Raw genomic sequence first — 21,282 nt, 5'->3', positions numbered from 1 at the left:
AAGAACACTGATCATTACTAAAATGCTCCAATTGAGCTGTTAGAATGTCAGAAACAAGCTTTCTGAGCTGAGAACTGCATTTTGTGACATAGTTCATCAGTGGATGATGAGAATGTCAGTTTTGACAAAGAACACTGTTCATTACTGAAATGCTCCAATTAAGCTGTTAGAATGTCAGAAACAAGCTTTCTGAGCTGAGAACTGCATTTTGTGACAAAAAGCATCAGTGGATGATGAGAATGTCAGTTTTGACAAAGAACACTGATCATTACTAAAATGCTCCAATTGAGCTGTTAGAATGTCAGAAACAAGCTTTCTGAGCTGAGAACTGCATTTTGTGACATAGTTCATCAGTGGATGATGAGAATGTCAGTTTTGACAAAGAACACTGTTCATTACTAAAATGCTCTAATTGAGCTGTTAGAATGTCAGAAACAAGCTTTCTGAGCTGAGAACTGCATTTTATGACATAGTTCATCAGTGGATGATGAGAATGTCAGTTTTGACAAAGAACACTGATCATCACTAAAATGCTCCAATTGAGCTGTTAGAATGTCAGAAACAAGCTTTCTGAGCTGAGAACTGCATTTTGTGACATAGTTCATCAGTGGATGATGAGAATGTCAGTTTTGACAAAGAACACTGTTCATTACTAAAATTCTCTAATTGAGCTGTTAGAATGTCAGAAACAAGCTTTCTGAGCTGAGAACTGCATTTTGTGACAAAGTGAATCAGTGGATGATGAGAATGTCAGTTTTGACAAAGAACACTGATCATTACTAAAATGCTCCAATTGAGCTGTTAGAATGTCAGAAACAAGCTTTCTGAGCTGAGAACTGCATTTTGTGACAAAAAGCATCAGTGGATGATGAGAATGTCAGTTTTGACAAAGAACACTGATCATCACTAAAATGCTCCAATTAAGCTGTTAGAATGTCAGAAACAAGCTTTCTGAGCTGAGAACTGCATTTTGTGACATAGTTCATCAGTGGATGATGAGAATGTCAGTTTTGACAAAGAACACTGATCATTACTAAAATGCTCCAATTGAGCTGTTAGAATGTCAGAAACAAGCTTTCTGAGCTGAGAACTGCATTTTGTGACAAAAAGCATCAGTGGATGATGAGAATGTCAGTTTTGACAAAGAACACTGATCATTACTAAAATGCTCAAATTGAGCTGTTAGAATGTCAGAAACAAGCTTTCTGAGCTGAGAACTGCATTTTGTGACATAGTTCATCAGTGGATGATGAGAATGTCAGTTTTGACAAAGAACTCTGTTCATTACTGAAATGCTCCAATTGAGCTGTTAGAATGTCAGAAACAAGCTTTCTGAGCTGAAAACTGCATTTTGTGACAAAAAGCATCAGTGGATGATGAGAATGTCAGTTTTGACAAAGAACACTGATCATTACTAAAATGCTCCAATTGAGCTGTTAGAATGTCAGAAACAAGCTTTCTGAGCTGAGAAATGCATTTTGTGATAAAGTGCTTCAGTGGATGATGAGAATGTCAGTTTTGACAAAGAACACTGTTCATTACTAAAATGCTCTAATTGAGCTGTTAGAATGTCAGAAACAAGCTTTCTGAGCTGAGAACTGCATTTTGTGACATAGTTCATCAGTGGATGATGAGAATGTCAGTTTTGACAAAGAACACTGTTCATTACTGAAATGCTCCAATTAAGCTGTTAGAATGTCAGAAACAAGCTTTCTGAGCTGAGAACTGCATTTTGTGACAAAAAGCATCAGTGGATGATGAGAATGTCAGTTTTGACAAAGAACACTGATCATTACTAAAATGCTCCAATTGAGCTGTTAGAATGTCAGAAACAAGCTTTCTGAGCTGAGAACTGCATTTTGTGACATAGTTCATCAGTGGATGATGAGAATGTCAGTTTTGACAAAGAACACTGTTCATTACTAAAATGCTCTAATTGAGCTGTTAGAATGTCAGAAACAAGCTTTCTGAGCTGAGAACTGCATTTTATGACATAGTTCATCAGTGGATGATGAGAATGTCAGTTTTGACAAAGAACACTGTTCATGACTAAAATGCTCTAATTGAGCTGTTAGAATGTCAGAAACAAGCTTTCTGAGCTGAGAACTGCATTTTGTGACAAAAAGCATCAGTGGATGATGAGAATGTCAGTTTTGACAAAGAACACTGATCATTACTAAAATGCTCAAATTGAGCTGTTAGAATGTCAGAAACAAGCTTTCTGAGCTGAGAACTGCATTTTGTGACATAGTTCATCAGTGGATGATGAGAATGTCAGTTTTGACAAAGAACACTGTTCATTACTGAAATGCTCCAATTGAGCTGTTAGAATGTCAGAAACAAATTTTCTGAGCTGAGAAATGCATTTTGTGACAAAGTGCATCAGTGGATGATGAGAATGTCAGTTTTGACAAAGAACACTGATCATCACTAAAATGCTCCAATTAAGCTGTTAGAATGTCAGAAACAAGCTTTCTGAGCTGAGAACTGCATTTTGTGACATAGTTCATCAGTGGATGATGAGAATGTCAGTTTTGACAAAGAACTCTGTTCATTACTGAAATGCTCCAATTGAGCTGTTAGAATGTCAGAAACAAGCTTTCTGAGCTGAAAACTGCATTTTGTGACAAAAAGCATCAGTGGATGATGAGAATGTCAGTTTTGACAAAGAACACTGATCATTACTAAAATGCTCCAATTGAGCTGTTAGAATGTCAGAAACAAGCTTTCTGAGCTGAGAAATGCATTTTGTGATAAAGTGCTTCAGTGGATGATGAGAATGTCAGTTTTGACAAAGAACACTGTTCATTACTAAAATGCTCTAATTGAGCTGTTAGAATGTCAGAAACAAGCTTTCTGAGCTGAGAACTGCATTTTGTGACAAAAAGCATCAGTGGATGATGAGAATGTCAGTTTTGACAAAGAACACTGATCATTACTAAAATGCTCCAATTGAGCTGTTAGAATGTCAGAAACAAGCTTTCTGAGCTGAGAACTGCATTTTGTGACATAGTTCATCAGTGGATGATGAGAATGTCAGTTTTGACAAAGAACACTGTTCATTACTGAAATGCTCCAATTAAGCTGTTAGAATGTCAGAAACAAGCTTTCTGAGCTGAGAACTGCATTTTGTGACAAAAAGCATCAGTGGATGATGAGAATGTCAGTTTTGACAAAGAACACTGATCATTACTAAAATGCTCCAATTGAGCTGTTAGAATGTCAGAAACAAGATTTCTGAGCTGAGAACTGCATTTTGTGACATAGTTCATCAGTGGATGATGAGAATGTCAGTTTTGACAAAGAACACTGTTCATTACTAAAATGCTCTAATTGAGCTGTTAGAATGTCAGAAACAAGCTTTCTGAGCTGAGAACTGCATTTTATGACATAGTTCATCAGTGGATGATGAGAATGTCAGTTTTGACAAAGAACACTGATCATCACTAAAATGCTCCAATTGAGCTGTTAGAATGTCAGAAACAAGCTTTCTGAGCTGAGAACTGCATTTTGTGACATAGTTCATCAGTGGATGATGAGAATGTCAGTTTTGACAAAGAACACTGTTCATTACTAAAATTCTCTAATTGAGCTGTTAGAATGTCAGAAACAAGCTTTCTGAGCTGAGAACTGCATTTTGTGACAAAGTGAATCAGTGGATGATGAGAATGTCAGTTTTGACAAAGAACACTGATCATTACTAAAATGCTCCAATTGAGCTGTTAGAATGTCAGAAACAAGCTTTCTGAGCTGAGAAATGCATTTTGTGACAAAGTGCTTCAGTGGATGATGAGAATGTCAGTTTTGACAAAGAACACTGTTCATTACTAAAATGCTCTAATTGAGCTGTTAGAATGTCAGAAACAAGCTTTCTGAGCTGAGAACTGCATTTTGTGACAAAAAGCATCAGTGGATGATGAGAATGTCAGTTTTGACAAAGAACACTGATCATTACTAAAATGCTCAAATTGAGCTGTTAGAATGTCAGAAACAAGCTTTCTGAGCTGAGAACTGCATTTTGTGACATAGTTCATCAGTGGATGATGAGAATGTCAGTTTTGACAAAGAACACTGTTCATTACTGAAATGCTCCAATTGAGCTGTTAGAATGTCAGAAACAAATTTTCTGAGCTGAGAAATGCATTTTGTGACAAAGTGCATCAGTGGATGATGAGAATGTCAGTTTTGACAAAGAACACTGATCATCACTAAAATGCTCCAATTAAGCTGTTAGAATGTCAGAAACAAGCTTTCTGAGCTGAGAACTGCATTTTGTGACATAGTTCATCAGTGGATGATGAGAATGTCAGTTTTGACAAAGAACACTGTTCATTACTAAAATGCTCTAATTGAGCTGTTAGAATGTTAGAAACAAGCTTTCTGAGCTGAGAACTGCATTTTGTGACATAGTTCATCAGTGGATGATGAGAATGTCAGTTTTGACAAAGAACACTGTTCATTACTAAAATGCTCCAATTGAGCTGTTAGAATGTCAGAAACAAGCTTTCTGAGCTGTGAACCGCATTTTGTGACATAGTTCATCAGTGGATGATGAGAATGTCAGTTTTGACAAAGAACTCTGTTCATTACTGAAATGCTCCAATTGAGCTGTTAGAATGTCAGAAACAAGCTTTCTGAGCTGAAAACTGCATTTTGTGACAAAAAGCATCAGTGGATGATGAGAATGTCAGTTTTGACAAAGAACACTGATCATTACTAAAATGCTCCAATTGAGCTGTTAGAATGTCAGAAACAAGCTTTCTGAGCTGAGAAATGCATTTTGTGATAAAGTGCTTCAGTGGATGATGAGAATGTCAGTTTTGACAAAGAACACTGTTCATTACTAAAATGCTCCAATTGAGCTGTTAGAATGTCAGAAACAAATTTTCTGAGCTGAGAAATGCATTTTGTGACAAAGTGCATCAGTGGATGATGAGAATGTCAGTTTTGACAAAGAACACTGATCATCACTAAAATGCTCCAATTAAGCTGTTAGAATGTCAGAAACAAGCTTTCTGAGCTGAGAACTGCATTTTGTGACAAAAAGCATCAGTGGATGATGAGAATGTCAGTTTTGACAAAGAACACTGATCATTACTAAAATGCTCAAATTGAGCTGTTAGAATGTCAGAAACAAGCTTTCTGAGCTGAGAACTGCATTTTGTGACATAGTTCATCAGTGGATGATGAGAATGTCAGTTTTGACAAAGAACACTGTTCATTACTGAAATGCTCCAATTGAGCTGTTAGAATGTCAGAAACAAATTTTCTGAGCTGAGAAATGCATTTTGTGACAAAGTGCATCAGTGGATGATGAGAATGTCAGTTTTGACAAAGAACACTGATCATCACTAAAATGCTCCAATTAAGCTGTTAGAATGTCAGAAACAAGCTTTCTGAGCTGAGAACTGCATTTTGTGACATAGTTCATCAGTGGATGATGAGAATGTCAGTTTTGACAAAGAACACTGTTCATTACTGAAATGCTCCAATTGAGCTGTTAGAATGTCAGAAACAAATTTTCTGAGCTGAGAAATGCATTTTGTGACAAAGTGCATCAGTGGATGATGAGAATGTCAGTTTTGACAAAGAACACTGATCATCACTAAAATGCTCCAATTAAGCTGTTAGAATGTCAGAAACAAGCTTTCTGAGCTGAGAACTGCATTTTGTGACATAGTTCATCAGTGGATGATGAGAATGTCAGTTTTGACAAAGAACACTGTTCATTACTAAAATGCTCTAATTGAGCTGTTAGAATGTTAGAAACAAGCTTTCTGAGCTGAGAACTGCATTTTGTGACATAGTTCATCAGTGGATGATGAGAATGTCAGTTTTGACAAAGAACACTGTTCATTACTAAAATGCTCCAATTGAGCTGTTAGAATGTCAGAAACAAGCTTTCTGAGCTGTGAACCGCATTTTGTGACATAGTTCATCAGTGGATGATGAGAATGTCAGTTTTGACAAAGAACTCTGTTCATTACTGAAATGCTCCAATTGAGCTGTTAGAATGTCAGAAACAAGCTTTCTGAGCTGAAAACTGCATTTTGTGACATAGTTCATCAGTGGATGATGAGAATGTCAGTTTTGACAAAGAACTCTGTTCATTACTGAAATGCTCCAATTGAGCTGTTAGAATGTCAGAAACAAGCTTTCTGAGCTGTGAACCGCATTTTGTGACATAGTTCATCAGTGGATGATGAGAATGTCAGTTTTGACAAAGAACACTGATCATTACTAAAATGCTCCAATTGAGCTGTTAGAATGTCAGAAACAAGCTTTCTGAGCTGAGAAATGCATTTTGTGATAAAGTGCTTCAGTGGATGATGAGAATGTCAGTTTTGACAAAGAACACTGTTCATTACTAAAATGCTCTAATTGAGCTGTTAGAATGTCAGAAACAAGCTTTCTGAGCTGAGAACTGCATTTTGTGACAAAAAGCATCAGTGGATGATGAGAATGTCAGTTTTGACAAAGAACACTGATCATTACTAAAATGCTCTAATTGAGCTGTTAGAATGTTAGAAACAAGCTTTCTGAGCTGAGAACTGCATTTTGTGACATAGTTCATCAGTGGATGATGAGAATGTCAGTTTTGACAAAGAACACTGTTCATTACTAAAATGCTCCAATTGAGCTGTTAGAATGTCAGAAACAAGCTTTCTGAGCTGTGAACCGCATTTTGTGACATAGTTCATCAGTGGATGATGAGAATGTCAGTTTTGACAAAGAACTCTGTTCATTACTGAAATGCTCCAATTGAGCTGTTAGAATGTCAGAAACAAGCTTTCTGAGCTGAAAACTGCATTTTGTGACAAAAAGCATCAGTGGATGATGAGAATGTCAGTTTTGACAAAGAACACTGATCATTACTAAAATGCTCCAATTGAGCTGTTAGAATGTCAGAAACAAGCTTTCTGAGCTGAGAAATGCATTTTGTGATAAAGTGCTTCAGTGGATGATGAGAATGTCAGTTTTGACAAAGAACACTGTTCATTACTAAAATGCTCTAATTGAGCTGTTAGAATGTCAGAAACAAGCTTTCTGAGCTGAGAACTGCATTTTGTGACAAAAAGCATCAGTGGATGATGAGAATGTCAGTTTTGACAAAGAACACTGATCATTACTAAAATGCTCCAATTGAGCTGTTAGAATGTCAGAAACAAGCTTTCTGAGCTGAGAACTGCATTTTGTGACAAAGTGCATCAGTGGATGATGAGAATGTCAGTTTTGACAAAGAACACTGATCATCACTAAAATGCTCCAATTAAGCTGTTAGAATGTCAGAAACAATCTTTCTGAGCTGAGAACTGCATTTTGTGACATAGTTCATCAGTGGATGATGAGAATGTCAGTTTTGACAAAGAACACTGTTCATTACTGAAATGCTCCAATTGAGCTGTTAGAATGTCAGAAACAAGCTTTCTGAGCTGAGAACTGCATTTTGTGACAAAAAGCATCAGTGGATGATGAGAATGTCAGTTTTGACAAAGAACACTGATCATCACTAAAATGCTCCAATTAAGCTGTTAGAATGTCAGAAACAAGCTTTCTGAGCTGAGAACTGCATTTTGTGACAAAAAGCATTAGTGGATGATGAGAATGTCAGTTTTGACAAAGAACACTGATCATTACTAAAATTCTCTAATTGAGCTGTTAGAATGTCAGAAACAAGCTTTCTGAGCTGAGAACTGCATTTTGTGACAAAGTGAATCAGTGGATGATGAGAATGTCAGTTTTGACAAAGAACACTGTTCATTACTGAAATGCTCCAATTGAGCTGTTAGAATGTCAGAAACAAGCTTTCTGAGCTGAGAACTGCATTTTGTGACAAAAAGCATCAGTGGATGATGAGAATGTCAGTTTTGACAAAGAACACTGATCATCACTAAAATGCTCCAATTAAGCTGTTAGAATGTCAGAAACAAGCTTTCTGAGCTGAGAACTGCATTTTGTGACATAGTTCATCAGTGGATGATGAGAATGTCAGTTTTGACAAAGAACACTGATCATTACTAAAATGCTCCAATTGAGCTGTTAGAATGTCAGAAACAAGCTTTCTGAGCTGAGAAATGCATTTTGTGACAAAGTGCTTCAGTGGATGATGAGAATGTCAGTTTTGACAAAGAACACTGTTCATTACTAAAATGCTCTAATTGAGCTGTTAGAATGTCAGAAACAAGCTTTCTGAGCTGAGAACTGCATTTTGTGACATAGTTCATCAGTGGATGATGAGAATGTCAGTTTTGACAAAGAACACTGTTCATTACTGAAATGCTCCAATTGAGCTGTTAGAATGTCAGAAACAAATTTTCTGAGCTGAGAAATGCATTTTGTGACAAAGTGCATCAGTGGATGATGAGAATGTCAGTTTTGACAAAGAACACTGATCATCACTAAAATGCTCCAATTAAGCTGTTAGAATGTCAGAAACAAGCTTTCTGAGCTAAGAACTGCATTTTGTGACATAGTTCATCAGTGGATGATGAGAATGTCAGTTTTGACAAAGAACACTGTTCATTACTGAAATGCTCCAATTGAGCTGTTAGAATGTCAGAAACAAGCTTTCTGAGCTGAGAAATGCATTTTGTGACAAAGTGCATCAGTGGATGATGAGAATGTCAGTTTTGACAAAGAACACTGTTCATTACTAAAATGCTCCAATTGAGCTGTTAGAATGTTAGAAACAAGCTTTCTGAGGTGAGAACTGCATTTTTTGACATAGTTCATCAGTGGATGATGAGAATGTCAGTTTTGACAAAGAACACTGTTCATTACTAAAATACTCCAATTGAGCTGTTAGAATGTCAGAAACAAGCTTTCTGAGCTGAAAACTGCATTTTGTGACAAAACGCATCAGTGGATGATGAGAATGTCAGTTTTGACAAAGAACACTGATCATTACTAAAATGCTCCAATTGAGCTGTTAGAATGTCAGAAACAAGCTTTCTGAGCTGAGAACTGCATTTTGTGACAAAAAGCATCAGTGGATGATGAGAATGTCAGTTTTGACAAAGAACACTGATCATTACTAAAATGCTCCAATTGAGCTGTTAGAATGTCAGAAACAAGCTTTCTGAGCTGAGAACTGCATTTTGTGACATAGTTCATCAGTGGATGATGAGAATGTCAGTTTTGACAAAGAACACTGTTCATTACTGAAATGCTCCAATTGAGCTGTTAGAATGTCAGAAACAAATTTTCTGAGCTGAGAAATGCATTTTGTGACAAAGTGCATCAGTGGATGATGAGAATGTCAGTTTTGACAAAGAACACTGATCATCACTAAAATGCTCCAATTAAGCTGTTAGAATGTCAGAAACAAGCTTTCTGAGCTGAGAACTGCATTTTGTGACATAGTTCATCAGTGGATGATGAGAATGTCAGTTTTGACAAAGAACACTGTTCATTACTGAAATGCTCCAATTGAGCTGTTAGAATGTCAGAAACAAGCTTTCTGAGCTGAGAAATGCATTTTTTGACAAAAAGCATCAGTGGATGATGAGAATGTCAGTTTTGACAAAGAACACTGATCATTACTAAAATGCTCCAATTGAGCTGTTAGAATGTCAGAAACAAGCTTTCTGAGCTGAGAACTGCATTTTGTGACATAGTTCATCAGTGGATGATGAGAATGTCAGTTTTGACAAAGAACACTGTTCATTACTGAAATGCTCCAATTGAGCTGTTAGAATGTCAGAAACAAGCTTTCTGAGCTGAGAACTGCATTTTGTGACAAAAAGCATCAGTGGATGATGAGAATGTCAGTTTTGACAAAGAACACTGATCATCACTAAAATGCTCCAATTAAGCTGTTAGAATGTCAGAAACAAGCTTTCTGAGCTGAGAACTGCATTTTGTGACATAGTTCATCAGTGGATGATGAGAATGTCAGTTTTGACAAAGAACACTGTTCATTACTGAAATGCTCCAATTGAGCTGTTAGAATGTCAGAAACAAGCTTTCTGAGCTGAGAACTGCATTTTGTGACAAAAAGCATCAGTGGATGATGAGAATGTCAGTTTTGACAAAGAACACTGTTCATTACTGAAATGCTCCAATTGAGCTGTTAGAATGTCAGAAACAAATTTTCTGAGCTGAGAAATGCATTTTGTGACAAAGTGCATCAGTAGATGATGAGAATGTCAGTTTTGACAAAGAACACTGATCATCACTAAAATGCTCCAATTGAGCTGTTAGAATGTCAGAAACAAGCTTTCTGAGCTGAGAACTGCATTTTGTGACAAAGTGCATCAGTGGATGATGAGAATGTCAGTTTTGACAAAGAACACTGTTCATTACTGAAATGCTCCAATTGAGCTGTTAGAATGTCAGAAACAAGCTTTCTGAGCTGAAAACTGCATTTTGTGACAAAAAGCATCAGTGGATGATGAGAATGTCAGTTTTGACAAAGAACACTGATCATTACTAAAATGCTCCAATTGAGCTGTTAGAATGTCAGAAACAAGCTTTCTGAGCTGAGAAATGCATTTTGTGACAAAGTGCTTCAGTGGATGATGAGAATGTCAGTTTTGACAAAGAACACTGTTCATTACTAAAATGCTCTAATTGAGCTGTTAGAATGTCAGAAACAAGCTTTCTGAGCTGAGAACTGCATTTTGTGACAAAAAGCATCAGTGGATGATGAGAATGTCAGTTTTGACAAAGAACACTGATCATTACTAAAATGCTCCAATTGAGCTGTTAGAATGTCAGAAACAAGCTTTCTGAGCTGAGAACTGCATTTTGTGACATAGTTCATCAGTGGATGATGAGAATGTCAGTTTTGACAAAGAACACTGTTCATTACTGAAATGCTCCAATTGAGCTGTTAGAATGTCAGAAACAAATTTTCTGAGCTGAGAAATGCATTTTGTGACAAAGTGCATCAGTGGATGATGAGAATGTCAGTTTTGACAAAGAACACTGATCATCACTAAAATGCTCCAATTAAGCTGTTAGAATGTCAGAAACAAGCTTTCTGAGCTGAGAACTGCATTTTGTGACATAGTTCATCAGTGGATGATGAGAATGTCAGTTTTGACAAAGAACACTGTTCATTACTAAAATGCTCTAATTGAGCTGTTAGAATGTTAGAAACAAGCTTTCTGAGCTGAGAACTGCATTTTTTGACATAGTTCATCAGTGGATGATGAGAATGTCAGTTTTGACAAAGAACACTGTTCATTACTTAAATGCTCCAATTGAGCTGTTAGAATGTCAGAAACAAGCTTTCTGAGCTGAAAACTGCATTTTGTGACAAAACGCATCAGTGGATGATGAGAATGTCAGTTTTGACAAAGAACACTGATCATTACTAAAATGCTCCAATTGAGCTGTTAGAATGTCAGAAACAAGCTTTCTGAGCTGAGAACTGCATTTTGTGACAAAAAGCGTCAGTGGATGATGAGAATGTCAGTTTTGACAAAGAACACTGATCATTACTAAAATGCTCCAATTGAGCTGTTAGAATGTCAGAAACAAGCTTTCTGAGCTGAGAAATGCATTTTGTGACAAAGTGCTTCAGTGGATGATGAGAATGTCAGTTTTGACAAAGAACACTGTTCATTACTAAAATGCTCTAATTGAGCTGTTAGAATGTCAGAAACAAGCTTTCTGAGCTGAGAACTGCATTTTGTGACATAGTTCATCAGTGGATGATGAGAATGTCAGTTTTGACAAAGAACACTGTTCATTACTGAAATGCTCCAATTGAGCTGTTAGAATGTCAGAAACAAATTTTCTGAGCTGAGAAATGCATTTTGTGACAAAGTGCATCAGTGGATGATGAGAATGTCAGTTTTGACAAAGAACACTGATCATCACTAAAATGCTCCAATTAAGCTGTTAGAATGTCAGAAACAAGCTTTCTGAGCTGAGAACTGCATTTTGTGACATAGTTCATCAGTGGATGATGAGAATGTCAGTTTTGACAAAGAACACTGTTCATTACTGAAATGCTCCAATTGAGCTGTTAGAATGTCAGAAACAAGCTTTCTGAGCTGAGAAATGCATTTTTTGACAAAAAGCATCAGTGGATGATGAGAATGTCAGTTTTGACAAAGAACACTGATCATTACTAAAATGCTCCAATTGAGCTGTTAGAATGTCAGAAACAAACTTTCTGAGCTGAGAACTGCATTTTGTGACATAGTTCATCAGTGGATGATGAGAATGTCAGTTTTGACAAAGAACACTGTTCATTACTGAAATGCTCCAATTGAGCTGTTAGAATGTCAGAAACAAGCTTTCTGAGCTGAGAACTGCATTTTGTGACAAAAAGCATCAGTGGATGATGAGAATGTCAGTTTTGACAAAGAACACTGATCATTACTAAAATGCTCCAATTGAGCTGTTAGAATGTCAGAAACAAGCTTTCTGAGCTGAGAAATGCATTTTGTGACAAAGTGCTTCAGTGGATGATGAGAATGTCAGTTTTGACAAAGAACACTGTTCATTACTAAAATGCTCTAATTGAGCTGTTAGAATGTCAGAAACAAGCTTTCTGAGCTGAGAACTGCATTTTGTGACAAAAAGCATCAGTGGATGATGAGAATGTCAGTTTTGACAAAGAACACTGATCATTACTAAAATGCTCCAATTGAGCTGTTAGAATGTCAGAAACAAGCTTTCTGAGCTGAGAACTGCATTTTGTGACATAGTTCATCAGTGGATGATGAGAATGTCAGTTTTGACAAAGAACACTGTGCATTACTGAAATGCTCCAATTGAGCTGTTAGAATGTCAGAAACAAATTTTCTGAGCTGAGAAATGCATTTTGTGACAAAGTGCATCAGTGGATGATGAGAATGTCAGTTTTGACAAAGAACACTGATCATCACTAAAATGCTCCAATTAAGCTGTTAGAATGTCAGAAACAAGCTTTCTGAGCTGAGAACTGCATTTTGTGACATAGTTCATCAGTGGATGATGAGAATGTCAGTTTTGACAAAGAACACTGATCATTACTAAAATGCTCCAATTGAGCTGTTAGAATGTCAGAAACAAGCTTTCTGAGCTGAGAACTGCATTTTGTGACATAGTTCATCAGTGGATGATGAGAATGTCAGTTTTGACAAAGAACACTGTTCATTACTAAAATGCTCTAATTGAGCTGTTAGAATGTTAGAAACAAGCTTTCTGAGCTGAGAACTGCATTTTTTGACATAGTTCATCAGTGGATGATGAGAATGTCAGTTTTGACAAAGAACACTGTTCATTACTTAAATGCTCCAATTGAGCTGTTAGAATGTCAGAAACAAGCTTTCTGAGCTGAAAACTGCATTTTGTGACAAAACGCATCAGTGGATGATGAGAATGTCAGTTTTGACAAAGAACACTGATCATTACTAAAATGCTCCAATTGAGCTGTTAGAATGTCAGAAACAAGCTTTCTGAGCTGAGAACTGCATTTTGTGACAAAAAGCATCAGTGGATGATGAGAATGTCAGTTTTGACAAAGAACACTGATCATTACTAAAATGCTCCAATTGAGCTGTTAGAATGTCAGAAACAAGCTTTCTGAGCTGAAAACTGCATTTTGTGACAAAAAGCATCAGTGGATGATGAGAATGTCAGTTTTGACAAAGAACACTGATCATTACTAAAATGCTCCAATTGAGCTGTTAGAATGTCAGAAACAAGCTTTCTGAGCTGAGAACTGCATTTTGTGACATAGTTCATCAGTGGATGATGAGAATGTCAGTTTTGACAAAGAACACTGTTCATTACTGAAATGCTCCAATTGAGCTGTTAGAATGTCAGAAACAAGCTTTCTGAGCTGAGAACTGCATTTTGTGACAAAAAGCATCAGTGGATGATGAGAATGTCAGTTTTGACAAAGAACACTGATCATTACTAAAATGCTCCAATTGAGCTGTTAGAATGTCAGAAACAAGCTTTCTGAGCTGAGAACTGCATTTTGTGACATAGTTCATCAGTGGATGATGAGAATGTCAGTTTTGACAAAGAACACTGTTCATTACTGAAATGCTCCAATTGAGCTGTTAGAATGTCAGAAACAAATTTTCTGAGCTGAGAAATGCATTTTGTGACAAAGCGCATCAGTGGATGATGAGAATGTCAGTTTTGACAAAGAACACTGATCATCACTAAAATGCTCTAATTGAGCTGTTAGAATGTCAGAAACAAGCTTTCTGAGCTGAGAACTGCATTTTGTGACAAAAAGCATCAGTGGATGATGAGAATGTCAGTTTTGACAAAGAACACTGATCATTACTAAAATGCTCCAATTGAGCTGTTAGAATGTCAGAAACAAGCTTTCTGAGCTGAGAACTGCATTTTGTGACATAGTTCATCAGTGGATGATGAGAATGTCAGTTTTGACAAAGAACACTGTTCATTACTGAAATGCTCCAATTGAGCTGTTAGAATGTCAGAAACAAATTTTCTGAGCTGAGAAATGCATTTTGTGACAAAGTGCATCAGTGGATGATGAGAATGTCAGTTTTGACAAAGAACACTGATCATCACTAAAATGCTCCAATTAAGCTGTTAGAATGTCAGAAACAAGCTTTCTGAGCTGAGAACTGCATTTTGTGACATAGTTCATCAGTGGATGATGAGAATGTCAGTTTTGACAAAGAACACTGATCATTACTAAAATGCTCCAATTGAGCTGTTAGAATGTCAGAAACAAGCTTTCTGAGCTGAGAACTGCATTTTGTGACATAGTTCATCAGTGGATGATGAGAATGTCAGTTTTGACAAAGAACACTGTTCATTACTAAAATGCTCTAATTGAGCTGTTAGAATGTTAGAAACAAGCTTTTTGAACTGAGAACTGCATTTTTTGACATAGTTCATCAGTGGATGATGAGAATGTCAGTTTTGACAAAGAACACTGTTCATTACTTAAATGCTCCAATTGAGCTGTTAGAATGTCAGAAACAAGCTTTCTGAGCTGAAAACTGCATTTTTTGACAAAACGCATCAGTGGATGATGAGAATGTCAGTTTTGACAAAGAACACTGATCATTACTAAAATGCTCCAATTGAGCTGTTAGAATGTCAGAAACAAGCTTTCTGAGCTGAGAACTGCATTTTGTGACAAAAAGCATCAGTGGATGATGAGAATGTCAGTTTTGACAAAGAACACTGATCATTACTAAAATGCTCCAATTGAGCTGTTAGAATGTCAGAAACAAGCTTTCTGAGCTGAGAAATGCATTTTGTGACAAAGTGCTTCAGTGGATGATGAGAATGTCAGTTTTGACAAAGAACACTGTTCATTACTAAAATGCTCTAATTGAGCTGTTAGAATGTCAGAAACAAGCTTTCTGAGCTGAGAACTGCATTTTGTGACATAGTTCATCAGTGGATGATGAGAATGTCAGTTTTGACAAAGAACACTGTTCATTACTAAAATGCTCTAATTGAGCTGTTAGAATGTCAGAAACAAGCTTTCTGAGCTGAGAACTGCATTTTGTGACATAGTTCATCAGTGGATGATGAGAATGTCAGTTTCTTACAAAGAACACTGTTCATTACTGAAATGCTCCGATTGAGCTGTTAGAATGTCAGAAACAAGCTTTCTGAGCTGAGAACTGCATTTTGTGACATAGTTCATCAGTGGATGATGAGAATGTCAGTTTTGACAAAGAACACTGTTCATTACTGAAATGCTCCAATTGAGCTGTTAGAATGTCAGAAACAAATTTTCTGAGCTGAGAAATGCATTTTGTGACAAAGTGCATCAGTGGATGATGAGAATGTCAGTTTTGACAAAGAACACTGATCATCACTAAAATGCTCCAATTAAGCTGTTAGAATGTCAGAAACAAGCTTTCTGAGCTGAGAACTGCATTTTGTGACATAGTTCATCAGTGGATGATGAGAATGTCAGTTTTGACAAAGAACACTGTTCATTACTAAAATGCTCTAATTGAGCTGTTAGAATGTCAGAAACAACTTTCTGAGCTGAGAAATGCATTTTGTGACAAAAAGCATCAGTGGATGATGAGAATGTCAGTTTTGACAAAGAACACTGATCATTACTAAAATGCTCCAATTGAGCTGTTAGAATGTCAGAAACAAGCTTTCTGAGCTGAGAACTGCATTTTGTGACATAGTTCATCAGTGGATGATGAGAATGTCAGTTTTGACAAAGAACACTGTTCATTACTAAAATGCTCTAATTGAGCTGTTAGAATGTTAGAAACAAGCTTTCTGAGCTGAGAACTGCATTTTTTGACATAGTTCATCAGTGGATGATGAGAATGTCAGTTTTGACAAAGAACACTGTTCATTACTTAAATGCTCCAATTGAGCTGTTAGAATGTCAGAAACAAGCTTTCTGAGCTGAAAACTGCATTTTGTGACAAAACGCATCAGTGGATGATGAGAATGTCAGTTTTGACAAAGAACACTGATCATTACTAAAATGCTCCAATTGAGCTGTTAGAATGTCAGAAACAAGCTTTCTGAGCTGAGAACTGCATTTTGTGACAAAAAGCGTCAGTGGATGATGAGAATGTCAGTTTTGACAAAGAACACTGATCATTACTAAAATGCTCCAATTGAGCTGTTAGAATGTTAGAAACAAGCTTTCTGAGCTGAGAAATGCATTTTGTGACAAAGTGCTTCAGTGGATGATGAGAATGTCAGTTTTGACAAAGAACACTGTTCATTACTGAAATGCTCCAATTGAGCTGTTAGAATGTCAGAAACAAATTTTCTGAGCTGAGAAATGCATTTTGTGACAAAGTGCATCAGTGGATGATGAGAATGTCAGTTTTGACAAAGAACACTGATCATCACTAAAATGCTCCAATTAAGCTGTTAGAATGTCAGAAACAAGCTTTCTGAGCTGAGAACTGCATTTTGTGACATAGTTCATCAGTGGATGATGAGAATGTCAGTTTTGACAAAGAACACTGTTCATTACTGAAATGCTCCAATTGAGCTGTTAGAATGTCAGAAACAAATTTTCTGAGCTGAGAAATGCATTTTGTGACAAAGTGCATCAGTGGATGATGAGAATGTCAGTTTTGACAAAGAACACTGATCATCACTAAAATGCTCCAATTAAGCTGTTAGAATGTCAGAAACAAGCTTTCTGAGCTGAGAACTGCATTTTGTGACAAAAAGCATCAGTGGATGATGAGAATGTCAGTTTTGACAAAGAACACTGATCATTACTAAAATGCTCCAATTGAGCTGTTAGAATGTCAGAAACAAGCTTTCTGAGCTGAGAAATGCATTTTGTGACAAAGTGCTTCAGTGGATGATGAGAATGTCAGTTTTGACAAAGAACACTGTTCATTACTAAAATGCTCTAATTGAGCTGTTAGAATGTCAGAAACAAGCTTTCTGAGCTGAGAACTGCATTTTGTGACATAGTTCATCAGTGGATGATGAGAATGTCAGTTTTGACAAAGAACACTGTTCATTACTGAAATGCTCCAATTGAGCTGTTAGAATGTCAGAAACAAGCTTTCTGAGCTGAGAAATGCATTTTGTGACAAAGTGCTTCAGTGGATGATGAGAATGTCAGTTTTGACAAAGAACACTGTTCATTACTGAAATGCTCCAATTGAGCTGTTAGAATGTCAGAAACAAATTTTCTGAGCTGAGAAATGCATTTTGTGACAAAGTGCATCAGTGGATGATGAGAATGTCAGTTTTGACAAAGAACACTGATCATCACTAAAATGCTCCAATTAAGCTGTTAGAATGTCAGAAACAAGCTTTCTGAGCTGAGAACTGCATTTTGTGACATAGTTCATCAGTGGATGATGAGAATGTCAGTTTTGACAAAGAACACTGTTCATTACTAAAATGCTCTAATTGAGCTGTTAGAATGTCAGAAACAACTTTCTGAGCTGAGAAATGCATTTTGTGACAAAAAGCATCAGTGGATGATGAGAATGTCAGTTTTGACAAAGAACACTGTTCATTACTAAAATGCTCCAATTGAGCTGTTAGAATGTCAGAAACAAGCTTTCTGAGCATAGAAATGCATTTTGTGACATAGTTCATAAGTGGATGATGAGAATGTCAGTTTTGACAAAGAACACTGTTCATTACTAAAATGCTCTAATTGAGCTGTTAGAATGTTAGAAACAAGCTTTCTGAGCTGAGAACTGCATTTTTTGACATAGTTCATCAGTGGATGATGAGAATGTCAGTTTTGACAAAGAACACTGTTCATTACTTAAATGCTCCAATTGAGCTGTTAGAATGTCAGAAACAAGCTTTCTGAGCTGAAAACTGCATTTTGTGACAAAACGCATCAGTGGATGATGAGAATGTCAGTTTTGACAAAGAACACTGATCATTACTAAAATGCTCCAATTGAGCTGTTAGAATGTCAGAAACAAGCTTTCTGAGCTGAGAACTGCATTTTGTGACAAAAAGCGTCAGTGGATGATGAGAATGTCAGTTTTGACAAAGAACACTGATCATTACTAAAATGCTCCAATTGAGCTGTTAGAATGTCAGAAACAAGCTTTCTGAGCTGAGAAATGCATTTTGTGACAAAGTGCTTCAGTGGATGATGAGAATGTCAGTTTTGACAAAGAACACTGTTCATTACTAAAATGCTCTAATTGAGCTGTTAGAATGTCAGAAACAAGCTTTCTGAGCTGAGAACTGCATTTTGTGACATAGTTCATCAGTGGATGATGAGAATGTCAGTTTTGACAAAGAACACTGTTCATTACTGAAATGCTCCAATTGAGCTGTTAGAATGTCAGAAACAAATTTTCTGAGCTGAGAAATGCATTTTGTGACAAAGTGCATCAGTGGATGATGAGAATGTCAGTTTTGACAAAGAACACTGATCATCACTAAAATGCTCCAATTAAGCTGTTAGAATGTCAGAAACAAGCTTTCTGAGCTGAGAACTGCATTTTGTGACATAGTTCATCAGTGGATGATGAGAATGTCAGTTTTGACAAAGAACACTGTTCATTACTGAAATGCTCCAATTGAGCTGTTAGAATGTCAGAAACAAGCTTTCTGAGCTGAGAAATGCATTTTTTGACAAAAAGCATCAGTGGATGATGAGAATGTCAGTTTTGACAAAGAACACTGATCATTACTAAAATGCTCCAATTGAGCTGTTAGAATGTCAGAAACAAGCTTTCTGAGCTGAGAACTGCATTTTGTGACATAGTTCATCAGTGGATGATGAGAATGTCAGTTTTGACAAAGAACACTGTTCATTACTGAAATGCTCCAATTGAGCTGTTAGAATGTCAGAAACAAGCTTTCTGAGCTGAGAACTGCATTTTGTGACAAAAAGCATCAGTGGATGATGAGAATGTCAGTTTTGACAAAGAACACTGATCATTACTAAAATGCTCCAATTGAGCTGTTAGAATGTCAGAAACAAGCTTTCTGAGCTGAGAAATGCATTTTGTGACAAAGTGCTTCAGTGGATGATGAGAATGTCAGTTTTGACAAAGAACACTGTTCATTACTAAAATGCTCTAATTGAGCTGTTAGAATGTCAGAAACAAGCTTTCTGAGCTGAGAACTGCATTTTGTGACAAAAAGCATCAGTGGATGATGAGAATGTCAGTTTTGACAAAGAACACTGATCATTACTAAAATGCTCCAATTGAGCTGTTAGAATGTCAGAAACAAGCTTTCTGAGCTGAGAACTGCATTTTGTGACATAGTTCATCAGTGGATGATGAGAATGTCAGTTTTGACAAAGAACACTGTTCATTACTGAAATGCTCCAATTGAGCTGTTAGAATGTCAGAAACAAATTTTCTGAGCTGAGAAATGCATTTTGTGACAAAGTGCATCAGTGGATGATGAGAATGTCAGTTTTGACAAAGAACACTGATCATCACTAAAATGCTCCAATTAAGCTGTTAGAATGTCAGAAACAAGCTTTCTGAGCTGAGAACTGCATTTTGTGACATAGTTCATCAGTGGATGATGAGAATGTCAGTTTTGACAAAGAACACTGATCATTACTAAAATGCTCCAATTGAGCTGTTAGAATGTCAGAAACAAGCTTTCTGAGCTGAGAACTGCATTTTGTGACATAGTTCATCAGTGGATGATGAGAATGTCAGTTTTGACAAAGAACACTGTTCATTACTAAAATGCTCTAATTGAGCTGTTAGAATGTTAGAAACAAGCTTTCTGAGCTGAGAACTGCATTTTTTGACATAGTTCATCAGTGGATGATGAGAATGTCAGTTTTGACAAAGAACACTGTTCATTACTTAAATGCTCCAATTGAGCTGTTAGAATGTCAGAAACAAGCTTTCTGAGCTGAAAACTGCATTTTGTGACAAAACGCATCAGTGGATGATGAGAATGTCAGTTTTGACAAAGAACACTGATCATTACTAAAATGCTCCAATTGAGCTGTTAGAATGTCAGAAACAAGCTTTCTGAGCTGAGAACTGCATTTTGTGACAAAAAGCATCAGTGGATGATGAGAATGTCAGTTTTGACAAAGAACACTGATCATTACTAAAATGCTCCAATTGAGCTGTTAGAATGTCAGAAACAAGCTTTCTGAGCTGAGAACTGCATTTTGTGACATAGTTCATCAGTGGATGATGAGAATGTCAATTTTGACAAAGAACACTGTTCATTACTGAAATGCTCCAATTGAGCTGTTAGAATGTCAGAAACAAATTTTCTGAGCTGAGAAATGCATTTTGTGACAAAGTGCATCAGTGGATGATGAGAATGTCAGTTTTGACAAAGAACACTGATCATCACTAAAATGCTCCAATTAAGCTGTTAGAATGTCAGAAACAAGCTTTCTGAGCTGAGAACTGCATTTTGTGACATAGTTCATCAGTGGATGATGAGAATGTCAGTTTTGACAAAGAACACTGTTCATTACTAAAATGCTCTAATTGAGCTGTTAGAATGTTAGAAACAAGCTTTCTGAGCTGAGAACTGCATTTTTTGACATAGTTCATCAGTGGATGATGAGAATGTCAGTTTTGACAAAGAACACTGTTCATTACTTAAATGCTCCAATTGAGCTGTTAGAATGTCAGAAACAAGCTTTCTGAGCTGAAAACTGCATTTTGTGACAAAACGCATCAGTGGATGATGAGAATGTCAGTTTTGACAAAGAACACTGATCATTACTAAAATGCTCCAATTGAGCTGTTAGAATGTCAGAAACAAGCTTTCTGAGCTGAGAACTGCATTTTGTGACAAAAAGCATCAGTGGATGATGAGAATGTCAGTTTTGACAAAGAACACTGATCATTACTAAAATGCTCCAATTGAGCTGTTAGAATGTCAGAAACAAGCTTTCTGAGCTGAAAA

Source organism: Barbatula barbatula, assembly GCF_947034865.1.
Source record: "Barbatula barbatula genome assembly, chromosome: 17".
NCBI classification, from domain to species: domain Eukaryota; kingdom Metazoa; phylum Chordata; class Actinopteri; order Cypriniformes; family Nemacheilidae; genus Barbatula; species Barbatula barbatula.
Note: the sequence above shows the minus strand (reverse complement) of the source record.